Source organism: Pollachius pollachius (assembly GCF_949987615.1).
Source record: "Pollachius pollachius genome assembly, chromosome: 4".
Taxonomy (NCBI): domain Eukaryota; kingdom Metazoa; phylum Chordata; class Actinopteri; order Gadiformes; family Gadidae; genus Pollachius; species Pollachius pollachius.
In genome coordinates this window covers 16,741,676-16,762,095 of record NC_136937.1, presented here as the reverse complement: position 1 = coordinate 16,762,095, position 20,420 = coordinate 16,741,676, and the positions used below count along the sequence as shown (strand labels likewise).

The 20,420-nt window shown below is 41.7% G+C and overlaps 1 protein-coding gene across 1 annotated transcript in view; it reads right to left on the bottom strand.

Moving 5' to 3' along the window:
• Nucleotides 1-20,420, bottom strand: part of LOC307074207 (netrin receptor UNC5D-like) — a gene marked incomplete at both ends in the record, with an annotated part of 172,223 nt that overhangs the window by 115,925 nt on the left and 35,878 nt on the right. The gene's annotated exons all lie outside the window — the stretch shown is intronic.

Genomic DNA, 20,420 nt, shown 5'->3' with positions numbered 1-20,420 from the left:
TATATATATTTTTAAATGCCCCCAAAATTTGGTAAATGCACCCCGTTTTATACATTGAAGGCAAAAGTTAAATTAGTTTTATTTATTTTGATTACATTACATTGAAGCTAGATGGTAGCTGATGGCTTTTTGCATAGAGCTTTCAGTCTCCTGTCACATGGACCTACCAAGGTCTACTGAAGATGTTCATGTTAGTGGAAGCATCTTTTATTGTGACACTGCAGTCACATTTCCATCATAATTTCAGTGTAGCCTGCTCATGTATTGTTTTTTTTGATGTGGCATACTGCTAAGGTAACACTCTCTCCTCCACCCAAACACAATCTTATATAGGCTATATTTACCACAGTCAAGGCTGGCCCTATTACGAAACAGCTATGTAGAGAGTATCCACAACTGTATCAGTTTAACCATGGAGTGAAGAAGAGTAGTGCACTGCAGACACAAGATGACTGGTTTAACCCCTGATCTTCATGTCATGTAAGGATTTTAAATATATTTGGAATTATTACACAGTGTTAATCTATATTTTCTTTGGATGATCTGTTTTGTAGTTCTGAGCCCAGAGGACGTTGTACACCGCTACCAAGCGGTCCTAAAAGTCTTCAGGCGAAAACGCAGCATGACCAACACCTGTGAAGAACTCGGAGTGGACAGGAATACCATTGCAGGGACTGCGGTCATTGCAGATGTAATGATAGCCACAGAGGGCCCAGACTTTGGGGAGCTGCCCCTCTTCAAAGAAAAACAGACATTAGCGAACTACGCAAAATTATGCAAGGCATTTCTAGATGCCAACAAACCCCTGCAGGAACAAATTGAAAAAATGAGGAAGGCCACAGAGCTGCTCCCTATAAAATATAGAATGATAAAGTGAGGGATCAAGCTCTAAAGTGCAGTAATACAACATTTTTTACATTTTTTATTTTATTACTGCACTGTCTTTTGTTTTATCTGGTGGGGACGTTTCTTGTATCCAAAACCTTTTAGTGGGTAGTTGGACCCTGGTTTATTTTGAGTTTGTTATTTGTAATTTATTTTGAGTTTGTTAATAACCGTTGTTTTGAAATACACTTGAAAGCTATGCCATTATTTTGCACTTGTATTGAGTTTTGAAGTTACTCTTATTTTTGCACAGTTTTGCAGATTAAGAGGATTAAAATTAGTCTCTTTGACAGTTCACCTGTTTTTGCATATTTGTCACAGGTTGTGGGAAGGAGTGTAACAAAATGCATTGTATCTTTATGTAACGGATGTAAATTCAGGGTAATACCATTGAAAGAAACCACGCTTCCTTTTACAGTACAGTTCCACCTTCCTTACAGGGTAACTACTCTGTAAAACTCTGATGTCACCCTGATATTTACCTGATAATTATCAGGGAGATATGGGAGTTTTTGCCAAGTACCATGTTCAAAACTACACACCTTAATGGGTGGTAGATGATTATAATCTATAATTACCAGGAAAGTATATGGTAATACCATTGAAACAAACCACGCTTCCTTTTACAGTACAGTTCCACCTTCCTTACAGGGTAACTACTCTGTAAAACTCTGATATCACCCTGATATTTACCTGATAATTATCAGGGAGATATGGGAGTTTTGCCAAGTACCATGTTCAAAACTACACACCTTAATGGGTGGTAGATGATTATAATCTATAATTACCAGGAAAGTATATGGTAATATCATTGAAACAAACCACGCTTCCTTTTACAGTACAGTTCCACCTTCCTTACAGGGTAACTACTCTGTAAAACTCTGATATCACCCTGATATTTACCTGATAATTATCAGGGAGATATGGGAGTTTTTGCCAAGTACCATGTTCAAAACTACACACCTTAATGGGTGGTAGATGATTATAATCTACAATTACCAGGAAAGTATATGGTAATATCATTGAAACAAACCACGCTTCCTTTTACAGTACAGTTCCACCTTCCTTACAGGGTAACTACTCTGTAAAACTCTGATATCACCCTGATATTTACCTGATAATTATCAGGGAGATATGGGAGTTTTTGCCAAGTACCATGTTCAAAACTACACACCTTAATGGGTGGTAGATGATTATAATCTATAATTACCAGGAAAGTATATGGTAATATCATTGAAACAAACCACGCTTCCTTTTACAGTACAGTTCCACCTTCCTTACAGGGTAACTACTCTGTAAAACTCTGATATCACCCCGATATTTACCTGATAATTATCAGGGAGATATGGGAGTTTTTGCCAAGTACCATGTTCAAAACTGCACACCTTAATGGGTGGTAGATGATTATAATCTATAATTACCAGGAAAGTATATGGTAATATCATTGAAACAAACCACGCTTCCTTTTACAGTACAGTTCCACCTTCCTTACAGGGTAATTCACAGGGTTTTACCTGATAATGTTTTGGAATGTATGTGGTACACATTTGTAATTACTGGGTAAATACCAGTTAATATTTGCATAAATACATAGGGGTTACTGGGTAAATTGTAACTACTGGGTAATTAGAAAGTAATTACTTAGTAAATAGTTTCAAGCTATCAAGTAAATACTGGGTAATTACCAGGTAAATATCAGAGTCATTACTACCCTCACTGTCACTACACAGGTTGATTGGTAATACATAATCTATAATTCCTGGATAAATACCCGGTAGTTTTCAGTATATATCTAGTAAATACTGGGTAACTTGTTGGTAAATAGCTGGTAAGTACCAGGTAAATATATAAGCTATTATCACCCTAACAAAGTCACATATAGACACATTCAGTGGGTTTATTGTCTACGATATGCAATTGCAGGATATCTACCAGGTAATTATTGGGTAAATACCTGGTAGATGTCAGGAAAATATCTAGTAAATATCAGGTAACTTTTTGGTATTTACCAGATAAATGTGTAATGTAAATACTGGGTAATTACCTGGTAAGTACCTGGTAATTACAAGGCAATTACATTTAATTACCTGGTTATTACTTAGTAAATACATCTTATTACCAGGTAATTAGCTGGTAATTACCGGACTGTAAAAGGAAGGGTTACCCAAAATTTGATAAAGCGATATCAGAATCGTGAATCATGGACAGATATCCCTCTATTGGTAGTCCCTACCTCTCTCTTGCCCCGAAACCCACGTCAGTGAAACTGATTTTGCTACCTCCAAAGCATACCCGGAAGTCCCGCCTGCTGTCTCGGATGTTCCGCACCCTCTCTCGCGGGCGTTGCGTTAACGCCAGCGCCACGTCAACTCGTCGTTTGATGAGCTCCACAGGGGTCAACATGAAATGTTTCTGTGTACGATGAAGACATCCACTGTACTAAGGATGACGTTGTTTATGAGTGAAAGCAGTGGGTTGATGTGAGCATTCGCTGCCAAAGATTGAAACTCTGCGATTTGTCTTAACGATTATTCAGCAGTTTCTCAGAGCCAAATTAAATCGTTGACGGAACACTTGTGGGACACAGCGTTGCAGGGTCACGATGATGATGATGCCCTTACTTTGAAAGCGCCGGCTCCACTGTCCATTAAAATTGTCATGCTTTGTGTTGGTTTTCAAAAATAACTGCAGAATTAGACATTAATGCAACCATAAAAGTTGCACTGATCCATTTTCAATACGGATCTTTGTCATTTACAAGGCTCCCCCAAGATAGATAATGCATTTGATGTTCTTAAAAAATGACGTGTTGCCAACACATTTACCGTTACCCAACAGCATTTGAATCTACGTAATGTCTACTTTAAACCAATTTTAACGGCACAATTCTGTTGTGTATAACATCCCTACTTGACGACTTTATAGTGTACGGCGGGACATGACTGGATGTTTTAGCATTTAGCTAATGAGCATTTTTGCTAATGTTTTCAATTTAAGCTTTGGATATGACTGAGCGTTCACGGGCTCAATGCCACACGCGTGCGTTTGCGTTAGCCTTTTATTTTTGAGTGAACAAAGCTATTTAGAAATGTGGACTGCTATGTAGCACTCCATCTCAATTTGCGATGCAAATTAAGGGCTTCTGTTGCCACTCTTTTAATGTGTACTCGAAGCGGCTCTATAAATGAATTGATATTCTGTTCAACAGAACTAAAAGCATAAATGCTAGCACTAGGCTATGATCAAGTGTCTTATTAGGATTGGGCTAAATAAGCCATGGCTGAACGTATAACTGTGTTTACCCTGTGCACGGTTCACGTTGTAATGGACAATTTTCGTTTTGTCTTTTTGAAACAACCGCAATTATAACAAGACAAGAAGGGCAGTTGTGGTCAGAATGGTTCATTTCAACTCAAAGTATAACTGAGTATCATATCAGTTCAGTGGAGAATAACTATCTCCAAAGTCAACTGCTAACTGTCGCACACACACAAGCACATGCACACACACACACACACACACATACACACACACACAAACACAGTCACATAACATTATAATTGTATGTTATTTAGCTCCTCCACCTCCATGCTGTCAATAAAAAAAACATGAACCTATTCACAAACGTTCCAGGTTAAAGAAAAGGCTTACGATATAAATAACCGTGCATCACCTCATGCGCTCACTGCAGTTCAGCGCGCGCAAAACACCGGGTGGGTAACGGCGGCGCTTCTGACCCAAACAATCACACGCTGCAGTGACTGTCTCCCCTTTCTGTCTTTCCCCCTCCTCCCCCTCTCCCCCACGCCGCTTGGCACCCTGGCAGAGGGCACGCAGGGGTCCCCTCCATGCAAATGAGTCCCATCCCCCTCATTCATCTCCGCATATCACTCTTTCTCCCTGACATTCTCGTTCACACACGCACACAGACACAAGCGCGCATACATGCCAATGGTGCGCGGGTACACTACCACTTATTGGATCAACCCACGCATCTCTGATGCATGCACACGCACCAACAGCGGATTCGCCCGCTCCTCCTCTCAACGCGCCTACAAAGAAAAACCCGAAGCAGCGGGATATTTGGCAAGTGAAGACGGTCTGCGACCGTTTTACCAAAGTTTAGTATGATATACTGTGCTTAAACACACCTGCCCAAAATTATTGTTGACTCAGAAAAGATAATGTTTCCGATCCCCTTTTACTGGAGCCAATCACCAAGCTGGCTTTTCCCCCTTGAGCGCTATTGGCTGGTTTAACACAATGACGACAGGGAAGCGATTGCTGCGATCAAAAGCTATCGTTGGTCTGAATGGTTGAAAGACTATTATTATTTTTATTATTGTATTAATATTGTTACATTATACTATTTATTTTGTTTCACCAAAAAAGTTAAATACAGTAAAAACAATACCTTGAATATCACAGAATCTAAAGATAGCACCTAAAATAGGCAAAAGAAAAACAAAAACTAAACATACACCAATTTTGGTGAGTTATTCCAGCATGAAACTTAAAAGACAGGTCGTCCTCCAACATGAAGTCCAGGTATTTGTACAAGCAAACTAATTCTACTGGCCTGCCGTGTAATGTATGGAGTTGGGGCAAGGAATGAAACCAGGCAGGGTTCTGGTAAAAATGTTTTTAGTTGTCTTCTCTTAAAGAACTTACTTTTAAGAATTAAGATTGAGCTGAATAATTTCAAATGCTTCTTGTAGCTTTAAAAATTTCTCATCAGGTGACAATAGATAAGCATACAGGTGTATATTTAACATGGCAGCTTCAGAAAGTGTGTGTTTGCACGCCGGCCGCTGCACACACTCTGCATACACCCCGATGACCGACTCCACCGACCGCCACGGCACCCTGACACTTGATTCCCCCGACGGCGCCAGGGGGGCACCACACATTGCTACCTGGTCTGTGAGAAACACTCTTTCTAGCATGTGCTTTATAGTCCTCTCAATCTCCCTTCCCCTAACCATCTCTCTCTCTCTCTCTCTCTCTCTCTCTCTCTCTCTCTCTCTCTCTCTCTCTCTCTCTCTCTCTCTCTCTCTCTCTCTCTCTCTCTCTCTCTCTCTCTCTCTCTCTCTCTCTCTCTCTCTCTCTCTCTCTCTCTCTCTCTCTCTCTCTCTCTCTCTCTCTCTCCTGGTGCAAGGGTCCTTCAGGGCTGGCTCTATTGTGCCTGAGGAAAATGCCAATCTTGGCTCCACTGATCACTGATCACTAAAAGCAGCGTTTCATAAAGGAGCTGATATGCCATTCATTACCACTCACTCTTCCTCCCACATTTATTTTTGGGGCTTTCTTTCCATCTGAACTAAACTCTCTCCCTTCCTATCTCTCTCTCTCCCTCTCTCTTTCCCCTCTCTCTGCCCCTCCAACTCACTCCCTCGACCCCTCTATCTCTCCTTCTCTCTCGTCTTTTCTTCCTTCTCCCTTGCTATATTGATGAGGCCCCCCATGGGTCCAACAACATGTTTGTGTCATCATATTACAGCTTTCAGCCTTTATTTGAACACTGGTATCATTGGTGATCAGTTTACTAGTATATCGCAATCGTCATCGTAATTTCCCCATATAGTGGGGCTGCTTAAGTCCATTTTTGAGCCGAATCGTTCACTTCATGGTACAAGCACCAAATTTGGTACAAATGATGTCCAGGACATACCTTCTAATAAAAGTACGTTGCCCAGCTGAAAATCCAAGAGGGCCGCCAGTTTTCAAGATGGCCGCCTCGTCAAACGCCAAAAAAAGGTTTTCGAGGTAGAACTTGAATTAACAGAAGAATGTTAATGATCCAAGCATCAAAATGAATGTATTATGACTGGAATAACTCGATGGTGTCAATTGAATTCCAATATGGCCACCAATTTTCAAGATAATGGCTATTAAATGACTAAAAAGTAGCGTTTTCGCGTTTTTTCTTCAGTTTTCTGCAATGACGGGCTACAAACTTTTGACTGTCACTCACCACACACACACACACACGCACACACACACACATACAGCAACACAAGCGTTCTTTACTGAAATAAAAGTATAATTTAGCAATATAAATGATAATTCATTAAAATTCTGTGGTCAACATTTATTGGTTAGTAATTTTTTATAAGAGTGATGTCAAAGCACAACCAGGGCACACTGGTGACATCACTGCTGTGAGACTCAGCATGGGGTTCAGTGTCAGCTTGTAGTGTACTAACTGTAGTTGCAGTTTACTAACTGTTGTAGTGGTGTACTCACTGTAGTTGTAGTATACTTTAGTGTCCCAAATGCTATCTAATAAGCCCCTGTATAGACTCAACTAGAAGTTTAGTTAGTTGTAGTATTGTAGTTAGATAGCCGCACCTGAATTGACAGGATGTGCCAGCGCGGGATAGCCGAGCCAAGGGTAACGGGGCTTTAGTTACCTGGATGGTGTACAGATCGCACGGGATTTATGGCACTGGATGAACGATCAGGCTAGGTGTAGGGCACCAGATACTTGAACCTAGTTGCATCCCATATTCCAATGTGCTATGATATTTTGTATGTTTGGGTGGTAAAAGGATAATCCCTCGACCTTCAACTGTATAAGATGTCTGCCGATAATCCATTGAGTTGTGCTACTAAAACTGACTGGAGCAAGTGTTGCCTCTGTCAGACAGATACAAAAGCAGCGTTGAAGTCTCCCCCTACCCGTTATGAGTGTAGTTCTGACGGCTATTCCATGATAGCCAAAAACATACCTCTATTTCAGGCAATCAACCTGTTGCCCATCAGGTTAGATACATCCAGATTGGATGATGGAGGTGGCATTGAGGATACATTGAGGCGAAACGGTGCAATGTATCACCAAAATTGTCGCAAAATGTTTAGCAACTACAAACTCAAGCGTGCCACTAAAAGAGCAGCTGAAACTCAAAATGATCCTGGTGAAGGACATCAAAAAATTCGAAGGGCTAGCACTGAAGTACAGCAGTGTTTCTTATGCGAAAAGATGGAACCAACATCAGAGATGCGACAAGCCATGACCATGCAGCTGAATGAGAGGCTCAATGAATGTGCTCGTAACCTTAATGACGGAAAGCTTCTGGCATTATTGAGTGGCGGAGATGTGGTGGCCCTAGAACTTAAATACCACTGGTCTTGCTTAACGGACCTGTATCACAGAGAGAGGGCACACATTAAAGCGGAAAAACAAGAAAAAATCCAGTCGTCTCAAGAAAAGGAAGCCTTTCATTTGGTGTTCTCTGAACTTCTGACCTATGTCATTGAGGCAAAAAAAACAAACAGTGATGGGTCTTCTGTGTTCCGACTTGCTGAATTGGTTAGTCTTTACAGGGAGAGACTCAAGCAGTTTGGGACAGACCTACCTGATGTGAATGCGACCCGACTGAAAGAAAGGCTTTTGGCAGAGATACCTGGACTTGTAGCCTACAAGAAAGGGCGAGATATACTTCTGGCATTTGAAAAAGATGTTGGTCCAGTCTTGTCAGAAGCGTCATCCGACGCTGATGCCATTATTCTCGCCAAAGCTGCCCAGATATTGCGCAGGCACATGGTGAATCACAAGTCTAAGTTTGAGGGCAATCTCTATGAGAGTTCAGTGCACGATTCCTTTCCTCCAGCTCTACTTCAGTTTGTCTGTATGATTGAACATGGGGCAGATATAAAATCTCAGCTGAAATTTGGAGCGACTACAAATGATCTGGCAATGGCTCAGCTCCTTCAATACAACTGCTTTGCCAAGTGCAAAGAAGGTGCTGCCACACAAAGGCATTCCAGAGACAGGGAAACCCCATTTCCGGTCTATATAGGGATGTCTATTTATGCTAAGACCAGAAAGAGACACCTTGTGGAAATGCTGCATGACCATGGTCTTAGTATTCCATATAATCGAGTACTTGACATATCAGCTCAGTTGGGAGATGCAGTTGTAAACAGATACATTGAAGAAGGTCTGGTTTGTCCCCCCAAACTAAGAAAAGGCCTCTTCTGCACAAGTGCAATGGATAACATCGATCACAATCCTTCATCTACAACTGCGACTTCATTTCATGGAACCAGCATCTCCATCTTCCAACATACATCATCAGAAAATCAAGGCGAAGTTCGAGAACCAATTCTTATTAAGAACAGCAGTGTAAAGAAAGTCCCGGAACTTCCTGATTCCTATACAAATGTCCACCCTGCTTTCTTCACAAAAAAGAAGCCATCTCCTCCAAAGGGCAATGTCACATATGCATCTCTGCCAACTCTCCTCCTGACAAATGAATATGAATGGCTGCAGAAGGTTAGCCTAACACAAGATGATGATGAGGTTAACATCACTTGGTCAGCTCACCATGCAGAGAAGAAGCGAGGTCTTGCATTTGATGTGAGCATTACCTCACTCTTCCCCCTTCTTCGCGATGAGGCCCATTCTATTGCCACAGTGAGGCATACCATGAACAAAGTCAGGGATGCTATTGCACACCTCAACCCTGGTCAGGTCCCTGTGATAACTGCAGACCAGCCTATTTATTCTATTGCCAAACAAGTCCAGTGGCACTGGCCTGACCTGTATGGTGAGGACAAATTTGTTGTAATGTTTGGCGGTCTCCACATAGAGATGGCTGCATTCAGATCACTTGGGACCCTGCTTCAGAGTAGTGGGTGGACAGGTGCTCTTGTGGAGGCTGGGGTGGCCTCTTCAGGAACAGCTGACTCCTTTCTTTCTGCCTCAAGTGTCACAAGAACACGCCACATGCACCAAGTTACAGCATGCTGTCTGTACATGCTCCGAAAGGAAGCATATGAGTACCATTGTGCAGAACAGAATGATGGAGCGCTGAATTTCAATGACTGGTGTGAGAAGTGCAGGAAGGAGAGTCCTCAGTTTCAATTCTGGGAGCTTGTGTTGTCAATGGAATTGGTGATTTTCTCGCTGGTCAGGTCTTTCAGAGAGGCTAACTTCAACTTGTATTGTCAAGCACTGTCTGCTCTAATCCCCTTCTTCTTTGCAAACAACAATGTGAACTATGCTCGATGGCTCCCCATTCACCTCAGAGACATGGTTTCTTTGGAGCAAACTCACCCTCAGATTTTCAATGAATTTCAGCTTGGAAAGTTTGTGGTCCACAAGACTCACAGGGAGCTCTCAGGCATAGCCATTGACCAAGCTCACGAGCAGGCTAATGCAGTTGTTAAAGGTGATGGTGGTGCCATTGGAGTTACTGAGGATCCATCTGCACTGAGGCGGTGGATGGTGTCTGGACCAGAAGTTAGCCAGTTAGTCAACCAGTATGAGTTGGCATCTGAGGTCAATGAAGCAACTGAAGATATCAGGCATCATGAGCAGACTCGTCAGTCTCAGAAGTCCTTCACTGACAAGGTCCAGAGGTTGTTTGCTGTGATGAAGGATCTGGGTAATCCTTTTCAGGAAGAGTCCAAAGATCTGCTCACATTGGACACAAAAAACATTGCACATCCCAGTGCTGCTGAGCTTGTAAGAACTCACTTTGAGAAAGGTCAAGTTGCCTTCAGAGATTTTTTCAATGGTCTGGGTGATGAGACTTCCTTCTATAGGCCGATTAAAAAGAACAAAGTTGACTTCTTTCGCCAAGAAGCAGCTTCAGCTTGCAGTGACATGAAGAAGCAGGTACTCAAAGATGACTGTCGCCTGTTCTCACAGCTCTTTATATCCTGCCAATCACGAGAGTGTGACCTGCTTGAGTTCTTTAAGCATGAGAATCAGTCTTTCCCTGCAGCACTGAGCGACACAGGGAACTCTACTACGGCCAGAAGTCTCAGCTTGCAAACATTTTGGACGCTACCATTTCTCCTCCTGACAAACAACCAGAATGTGGTGCTATTATCATTGATGGTTCCTCTCTTGTGTATTCATTGTCTCCAAAGACATCAAAGACCTTTGAGGAATATGCTGTCCAAGATGTAGTTCCAAAGATCCAGGCATACTCATCAAAGTATGAGCGAACAGACATAATTTTTGATGTCTACTGGACTTCAAGCCTGAAGGCTGAAACAAGGTCAAACAGAGGTAAGGGAGGTCGACGTAGAGTGACCGACAAAACCAAACTACCGCCCAACTGGAAAAGCTTCTTGCGAGACAATGAAAACAAGACTGAACTCTTTGGGTTCCTAGCAGAGAAGATAGTGACCTTGTGTCCTGACAATGTCGTAGTTGTGACCAAAGGAGAGCAGGCTCTTTCAAACAAACCCATCAGCCTTGAAGGTTTAAGTCCTTGCAACCACGAAGAAGCTGACTCCAGAATCTTCACACATGCTCTTCATGCAGCCAAGCAACAGATAAAGTCTGTGTTGATTAAGGCATGCGACACAGATATTCTTGTGGTTGCAGTCAATGTTTTTGCGACTCTTCAGGATGCAGGCTCGGAAAAGATCTGGATAGAATTTGGCCAGGGTCAGTCCATTAGGTGGTTGCCAATTCATGATATGGTGGTGAATCTTGGCCCAGAGAAATCCAGTGGCATGCTGTTCTTCCATGCCTTCACTGGCTGCGATGTTGTGTCAGCTTTCCGTGGTAAAAGCAAGAAAAGTGCATGGCAAGCATGGGAGGTTTGCCCTGAAGTTAGTCCTGTCTTCAAAAAGCTCAGCCAATACCCACCTATCATAGAAGATGCAGACCTCAACATCCTTGAGAAGTTTGTCATCACCATGTATGACAAGCAAAGTACTACATGCAAGGTTGATGAGGCAAGACTGGACTTGTTTGCTCGGAAGCAAAGGTCTTATGATGCCATTCCACCAACAAGCGCATCCCTCGTTCAGCATGTGAAACGGTCTGCTTTCCAAGCTGCCTGCATATGGGGCCAAGCAACAGTGTGCAAAATGCAAACTGAAAGTCCTGCCAACTGGGGCTGGCAAAAAGATGGTCAGATCTGGCAAGTTCTCTGGACAACCCTTCCACCCATTGCTCAGACTTGTGAGCAGTTGACAAAATGTGGCTGCAAGACTGAATGCCAAGGACGATGCAAATGCTATCGCTTCGGCCTGAAGTGCACACAGTTGTGTGCCTGTGCATGTGAGGGCTAAGAAAATAGAACAACCAAGTTTAAGTTGAATGTTTGAGTTGGATATTTGTATTATTATTTTTTAAGTTATGTTGATTCAAGTTCTGGATCGTAAAACATGCAGCCTATGCTTTGACACCTTTTCTGTGTTTTTATACCGTTATCTAAAAATGAAAAAAAAAAAAAATAACCTATACAAAAAAAAAAAAAAAAAAATGGGGGACACAAAGACAGCCTCTACGTGGCCTCCCCTACAAGTAGCTTACAGGTCCAAAAGCTTTAAGTGAAACTAATGTCTTTGTTTGTGAGTGTTTTTTTCATTTAATTCGCATTGTATCATCATAATATTCAATAATTTTGATTTTCTAAATGCAGAGTTGTATTTCTCATGTGCAAAAATACATATTTCAATGTATAAACCATCAGAATAGGACTATTCAATCAAAATATAGTTCAAACGCTGTTTCAAACCACTTCGAATGGCGGCCATCTTGAAAAATGGTGGCCACTTTGTTTGTTCAAGTGGGCAACGTACTTTTATGAGATAGTAGGTCCAAAAGCACTTGTGTACCAAATTTGGCGCTTGTACCACAAAGTGAACGATTTTTCATTAATGTGCTCCACTAATAATGACTCGCTGTGCATTATCCTGTGTATTACATGGCTACTTACTAACTAACTTACTAACTATTTGAAACAACAAGTAAAGAGAAAATGGACATGTCAACATTTTTAGCTCCTAATGATTATTTTATATCATAAGGTCGGGCTAGATCAAGGAGAATTTGTACCAAATGTGTTTAATTTTGGATAAATGTTAAATTTTTCAAGGTATTTTCAAGGTTAATGTAAAGAAGAATGTATCCAGACAGTTATTATGGCTCTCCAAGACATAAAGGTTCAGCAGGTCAACTAAGGCCCTTATACAAAGTCTCAGAAATGTTGTCCAACCTGGGCCGGGGGCGTGGCGCTTTAGCTTTGACTTTGGGTTAAAGCGCCCCTTGTGGTCAAAGTGATCTCAAACCTTTGGAGACTGTCTGATACGCTTTCCAATGTATACCAAATTTGAGCACCCATAGATTTTCACGTTTGGAGTGCTGATTTCTGCCCTATTAATTTGGTAAATATAGTAAATCCATAGTAAATAATATTTTGAAACACACCATTCACTTATATATAGGCATATTTTGAAAGCTCTCTGAGCTGATAGTGACAGAAAATGAGCCAGGAGAATAATAATAATTTAAAAAGAAAACATACAATTACAATAATATGGCATTTGCAACCACACTCATTATTTAATTGAATTTAAAATGATACTATTGCATCCACTTAAATAAATAAGTCTGTTTGATTCTTCTGTAGGAACTGTGTCCATAGCAACGGTCTGTTATTCACAGCAGCCGTCTGCTATTCAAAAATAACCAAATGCCATAATTGTCCAATTAGAATCGAGTTTTTAAAAAGCAGGAATGTTTTTAGATCATTCAATAAAGCAGTATGCAATAAAGCAGGATAGGGTACCTTTGAGTTCACGGTGAAAGGTTGTCGGTTCAAACCAACAATGTCTGCCGTCTACCAGTAAGCCTCCATAAGCACTAGGCCTGAACCCTACTTGATCCATATTGACAGGAACCTGAAATTGACTGGAAGTCACTCTGGATTGGGATCGATATGGGATGGGATGAACAACGATTTAAAACCCACTCTTACAAGCCCGCTGCAGGTGTTTTCCTAGATAAGGTACATGGTACAAAAATATTCCTGTATAATCAAAAAGTTAATAACTAGAATGAGGTTGAGGATTATGACACATGAAAACTGGTTCAGCTCTGTGAAAATAACTGCCTTTTAATGGCAGGGTGTGAAACCCTATTGCTATTTGAGTCTCACAAGCACAAAAAAACGATTGGATTTTGAGGCTAATTATAAGGTTAAGGAATTACCAATTTAGAAAATCTGCTCTTGGGAAAAAATATAATCCAGAGAAATCCTAGCTCATCGAATGTGAACACCATCCCCTCCCTCTATGTCCCTTCTGCTCCTGTGTCACAACAATGCGGTTTCCTCCTAGTCTCCCTAACCCCTGTCTCAACAGTGGCCAGCGGACGGTGGCCAGTGGCCGGACCCAGACCCGTGGCCTGGCTTTGAACCTGTCACTGTACGTTTGTTACGGCTCTCCTGGGAAAAAAGACACTGGAGCCCAGTCCCTCCGAGTCATGGCTGAAGTTTGCATGGAGCTGGCACTCAACAGAAACACACTCTAACTTATACATGTCTCCAGTGTATGTGTGGGTTTTTTATCCTTGAAAGATTTATGTTGAGTTTGCTTGTGTTGTATGTAATCTGGGCACGATGCTCTTCTGAGCTCCGCTCATCGGTGTCTAAACAGTTATTTGTTGATACGGATACTTTCTTAAACACTAATTTGTCCTTTTTCAATCCAATGTTTACAGGAGGGGTTTAACTTTGTTTCCATTTCACGCAACAAATCTCGTAGATGTGTGAAAATGAATGAAAAGAATGGTAGCTTAAATCTCTCAGAGGCTTGAATGAAGGCCCAAGTCATAGAGCTTAAGCCTTTATATTTTTACTTTGAACTATCACCTGTCCAACAGTTTTTTTACCATGAACCATAGACAAAGGTTTTCTAGATTTTAAATATGTAAAAAATGCACACATATAACAATGTAAATAATATGCTAAAAGAGCCAAGATAGAAATAATTGCACACTTACAGCAATGCATGTCAAAGGCTTTGGACTAAAACATAACTGATGAAACCAAAGCTTGCTCCCATGTAGGATGGACAAAATGGCCTCAATGACCTATGCCCTTGGATATATATAAGTCAGGCAGGAGACTTTCAGAATTCAAAAAAACAAAATCAATTATAGGATGTGATTCACAACATTATTGAAACATTAATCAAATCATATTCGAGCAGCATTGACTACAGATATTCCCAGTTCATTTTAATCTACAAGCTAGTACAGTATCTGTTGCCAGTATCAGCAGTCAATGCTAATCGATAGTGATTAACACTCAAGCCACCCAGCCAGCCGAGCTACACTAATTTGTGTCACCCAGTTGCACAGCCAGTTGGAGTGGACAGAACACTGTTTTTGAGTTGTTTAATTCTTTATAAGAGCGAGAGCCAAAAGGAGCAGAATAGCACCAGTCAGTAGCAATTTGATTCAACCCAAAACGGGCTAACACAAAATATGTGTTCACAGAGACAGCAGATCAGACTTTATGACATTCTCATGAAGGAACATGCTCTTATTAATATTAGCTTACTATTCAAAACTCTCTTTGCCTCTGAATAGCATGTAGCCAAGAATACGTGTCCTCGTATTAGACCCGACTGATATTATTCCATACATCTTTCCCCGAATGGGAAAACAAGTGTAACCCTTGTCCCATGTAGTTAAATAATAAATCTAGAGTGGTTAATACAATAAGACTGGGCCTGGGCTCGTTGTAGGAAACTACAACTTTGATTCATATATTACTGTTAGATAATTTTAATAAATGACCACAACTGTATTTTAAATGTAAAAGTATCCATTCACATTTTTATTCACAAAATGAAATACTAGTTTAATGTATTTTAGGAAAAGAAACAAATAAAATCAGATGCACGGGATTCTCCAATTCACAACAATGCAAACTCAATGTACCACACAATCAAATTAACAACACACTTTAAATGAGGTTAACCCGTTGCAGGCCTGTTATTTGAAGCTTGTGTGCGGTGGGGCCTAAAAACTGTACTGGCCGCTTCACTCAGCGTTGAGCTCAAAATAAAAGCACGTGCATGTGTAGGTCAGTACTCACGAAATCCAGGGTGTAATTAGTAGGGGCAGAAAGGGATTGGGGGATGATATTCTCACGAAGATAATGGCAATGGCGGTGGCAATCCAAACACACACGCGGGCAATGGCGGTGGCGAAGTCACAAGGAAGAAAAACACAGAAACAGCAGGGCCATCTGCTGGAAACCCCTCTCTCTCCAACGTCCAGCTCCTTTAAGCATATTATCCGATGAGCCACAATATCAAACACTATTTCATATCGAACTAGCATTAGCTTTGCGTTAACTTAAGTCACAATACAAAACTACGATATGCGGGCACATTAGCACAGAATGCTACCGCTAACTAGCACGTCGCTAACCGCGTTACACATCTAGTACTCTTCGTTACTATAACAGTTAGATATAGCACAATGGAGGCATACACATCGTATTCACCTTTTGCAGGTCACAAAGAAGTTTAAATCAGGACCACGAGTAGTCGACCTCACGATAAAACTTAACTGTTTCCCACACTACGATGCCTCCTCTTAGCTCTCAGGTCAGGTCAGGTTTCTTTCTCTACATGTGCTCACTACTCCCCACACTAATCTGCTGCACTAGTCCCGCCCGTTACACGGTGAGACTTTATTCGGATTGGCTTGTGAGGTTTTAATACAACCAAAGACAAAACAGAAATTAAATGATTTACGTGTGACAGGCAACAGGTTAAGTTAAACATTAACACGGCTTCTTCCTCTCTTTTATATCCTGAATTCACAAATATTTTAGACTTGATAACTTAAAGACCTTTATATTAATTTATCTTTTAACTGTAAATAGTTTTATTAAACGAATTATATTTATGCTTTTAACCCGCACACATTTTATTATTATGAACTCTATTTATTTATGAACATTTAACACAGCATTTTATTATACTGTTAATTATTTTTTATGCTCTGTAACTTATGGTTTTTGTACAGGGCTACACAAGACTTTGCCTTCGGGCTGCAAATGCCTCAGAGCCTCTGCCCACCTGTATCCAAGGCATCGCACGCCCATTGGATTAAAATTCAATAACATTGAGCCTCCCCCCCTCCGTTCTGGACCACTGAACTGTGATATCACTCCCATTCTCCAATCAAATCCAGGTATCATTTTTTGAATCAACACTTTCAGCCAATACAAAATAAATGGTATGTTTTCCAATTTGAAATCCTCATGACTTTTTAATGTTCAAACCTAACCCTGCTGAAGCACATTTCAATCAGTTTTTTGAGGAGGGGGGTGAAATATGTACGTTGAAACGAACTGACCATAGGCATTACAGAGTGGGTAACATCTTAGGTTACAGTATAGGGTACAATAAGTTGTTAACTAACATTTAAATAACATTTCATTATTCGTCTACTTATCATGTAGGTTCATGTTCATGTCATCTAAGGGATATATTAAAACATGCTAGTGTATTTAAACATAATGAAAATGGCCCCGCTCTGCACACTGTCCGTGCCGAGCGCGGCCTGGAACACACTCCAAGGTTACTGTTCCCTCGGTGGTTGGCCCCAGTGCCCCCCTGCACTCGTTACCTGGAATGAACCTCCACACCTGGAGGGCCGCCTTGTTAATTCAAGGCAATCGGGGCAATTGAAACGTGAACCAGCACCACCCACCCGCACACACACAAACACACACACGCACACTCACACACACACATAAACAGAAACATACACTCATACAGAAACATCTAAACTCACTCACACACACAAAAGCTAAAACACTTACACTTACACACACACACACACACACACACACACACACACACACACACACACACACACACACACAGACAAAAAACGCACACACACGACTGTAGGGCATTTAGCTTATGCTGCAGAGTACTCCTAATTGTGTGTAAGCAAGCATAATATAATGATCATCTTATCATGGAAAGATAATTAGTTATGGTCAACCACAATTTTACATGGAAACTGAGAGAGCGACCTCAGCCCTGGCAATTGGATGAGGCCCATTAGGCCTGCACATATATCTGTGAGTGTACAGTATAGAACCACCGCTATTGTTGTGAATGCACATGCATGCGGGTTTTATTGTACGCAAGTTTATGTATGTGTGTTTGTGTCTGTTTGAATATATGTTTGTGCATGTGTGTTTTTGTATATGTATGTTGTTGTTGAGAGTGCATGGATGTGTGTGGGTCTCTGTCTGTCAGTATGTTTGTTTGTGTGTCTGTGTGCGTGCCTGTGTGTGTCTGTCTGTGTTTTGTTTTGTTGCTTTGAGTGAAGGTATGAAGGCTTTTCACACCTACGACGCACGGCGGTTCAACGTTTACAGGAATGGATTCTGGTATGCAGCGTTGGGAGTGCATTAACATTAAGCACTGCCATGTGTTTGTGTGTGAGTGCATGTGTGTGTGTGTGTGTATGTGTGTAGGAAGCAGAATTTAGGCAGGGGTGACTAATGGTGGACAGGAGTTTACCAGTCACTGTTCAGTCATTTAGAGGATGCTTCCATCCAGAGTGATGTTCAGCGTTTAGTTTTGTTTGGAGACATGTCTTCGTTTAGCAGGTGGGGGTTAGCGGTCCTGCTGAAAGTCCCGCCTACAGCCCTGGTATACTTGGAGTCATACACACTGACCACAAGACCTCTCCTGCCCCATACACATATACTGAATTAATTGAAGATTCCCTGTAAACCAAACCCAACCCACTAAGGCTCTGGGACTGTAATTAATTGCAGTGTTCTCCCGGTCTACCTAAACACAAATTTCTCTTACACCAGTGAACTGTCTACATCCTGTTAGCTGGTACACCATTCAACTGTCCCCGGTCTGCTACTTCCTGTTAGCTGGTACACCAGTTAACAGTCCCCGGTCTGCTACTTCCTGTTAGCTGGTACACCAGTTAACAGTCCCAGGTCTGCTACTTCGTGTTAGCTGGTACACCAATTAACAGTCCAGGTCTGCTACTTCCTGTTAGCTGGTACACCAGTGATCAGTCCCCATCTCTTTCTTCCTATAAGCTCCGCCAGATAATAGTTCCCGGAGCAAGAACAATAAAAACCGAACAAGAACCCCCCCAAAAAAAGACACGTTTTAGAGGAACAATTTGAAAAGTGATATCCGAATACTTGAAACGAAGATTCCTCCATCGAAGGTTCCTCCATCACTCTCATCTCTCACTGCTGCTAAGCCTATGTCCCCGAAAGTCACGCCCCCTCTCTCTCTATGTAACAACATTCATTTGGAGCAGTCCTGGCGTTCCTGGCGTTCAGTCGGGAGATGGGAATTCTAGGGAACGAGGTCACAGTTTACTAGAAGATTCTTTAAGCTACTGGGGACAGGGGTAGGTTCCACAAGGTTCAGGAGAAGTTGTGAAGTTTTTCCATTTAGGATCTTGGTGATGTGAGTAGAGCAAGGCACGGAGCACAGTACAAGTAACTATCAGCATATTTAAAGGCAGATGTTGCACACCTTCCCCTTGTCTTTATCTCCTCCTATGGGAGGCCCATTTGTCAGTTGCATCTGTCGGGTACATCTGTTAATTGGATTTTGCTATTATCCTTTGTCTTAGATTAGATGTGGGAATTGATGGCTACATTAAAACTCTACAAGGATCTACGAGGCACAGTAAACATCTCCTTTACAGCCCACGGGGTCCTGTGAGTGTTAATTTCCTCCACCGCCATATAACTGTATTGCATTAAGATGGAGACCGCAACTCATGCAAGGGTGAGAGAGAAGGTGGGGGGGGAAGGGGGGGGAGAATATGCGGTTACAGTACAGGAATGGGATGGGGGAAGGAGAGAGAGAGAGAGAGAGAGAGAGAGAGACAGATACTGAAAGAAACAGAAACAGAAAAGCAGAGAAACAGAGTGAGACAGTGACAGAGAGAAACAGAGAGATAGACAGAGAGAGAAAGACAGACAAAATAAGAGCGATAGAGACAGAAAAAAGAGAAAGAGATTGAAAGAGGGAGCTACAGAGAGTTCTAAAGATGGTAAGAAAAAGATAAAGAGACAGAGAGCGAGAGATAGACTGAAAGTAAGAGAAAGAGAGGGATCAGATTAGTAGAGAAACAGAGAGAGAATGTGAATCAGGAGTTCTCCCCTGGCCCCTAGTGGAGATAGGGGCCCCTAAAGCTGTCTTGACACCTGACATGTTTCATCACCAACCCCCTTCCAGCACCGGGGACCCCAGCCAGCGATGCTGCATTCCCACGGAATAAGAACCAAACCCACCAATGGAAACAAAATGGATGTACTTCTAAAAAAAAAACATGTGTCATAATCACACTGCAGTGCAAGTCTCAATGAGGATCACAACACAAACTCTCTCACACCCACACACACACACACACACACACACACACACACACACACACAAAACCTTATAATTGATAAATCTAGAAATGATAACTCCTGCAGAAAGTAAATATATTAAAATAACTACATAGAAATATATATATATATATATATTTACAAATTCTCCAGACCAGGCCACAACATGTGCCGCATGACAACAGAAAAAGGGAAAAGTCAGATCTTCCCTATAACTGATACAAGCAGGGCCCCTAAATCCATCACAAGCCAATAATAAGTGCGGGGCCCTCGCCGGCCCCTAGCTGGGCTGATGCTGGCCATTCACTCATGAACTGCACTGCTTAATCCACACAGAGGAACTAATAGGAAATGTGAAAA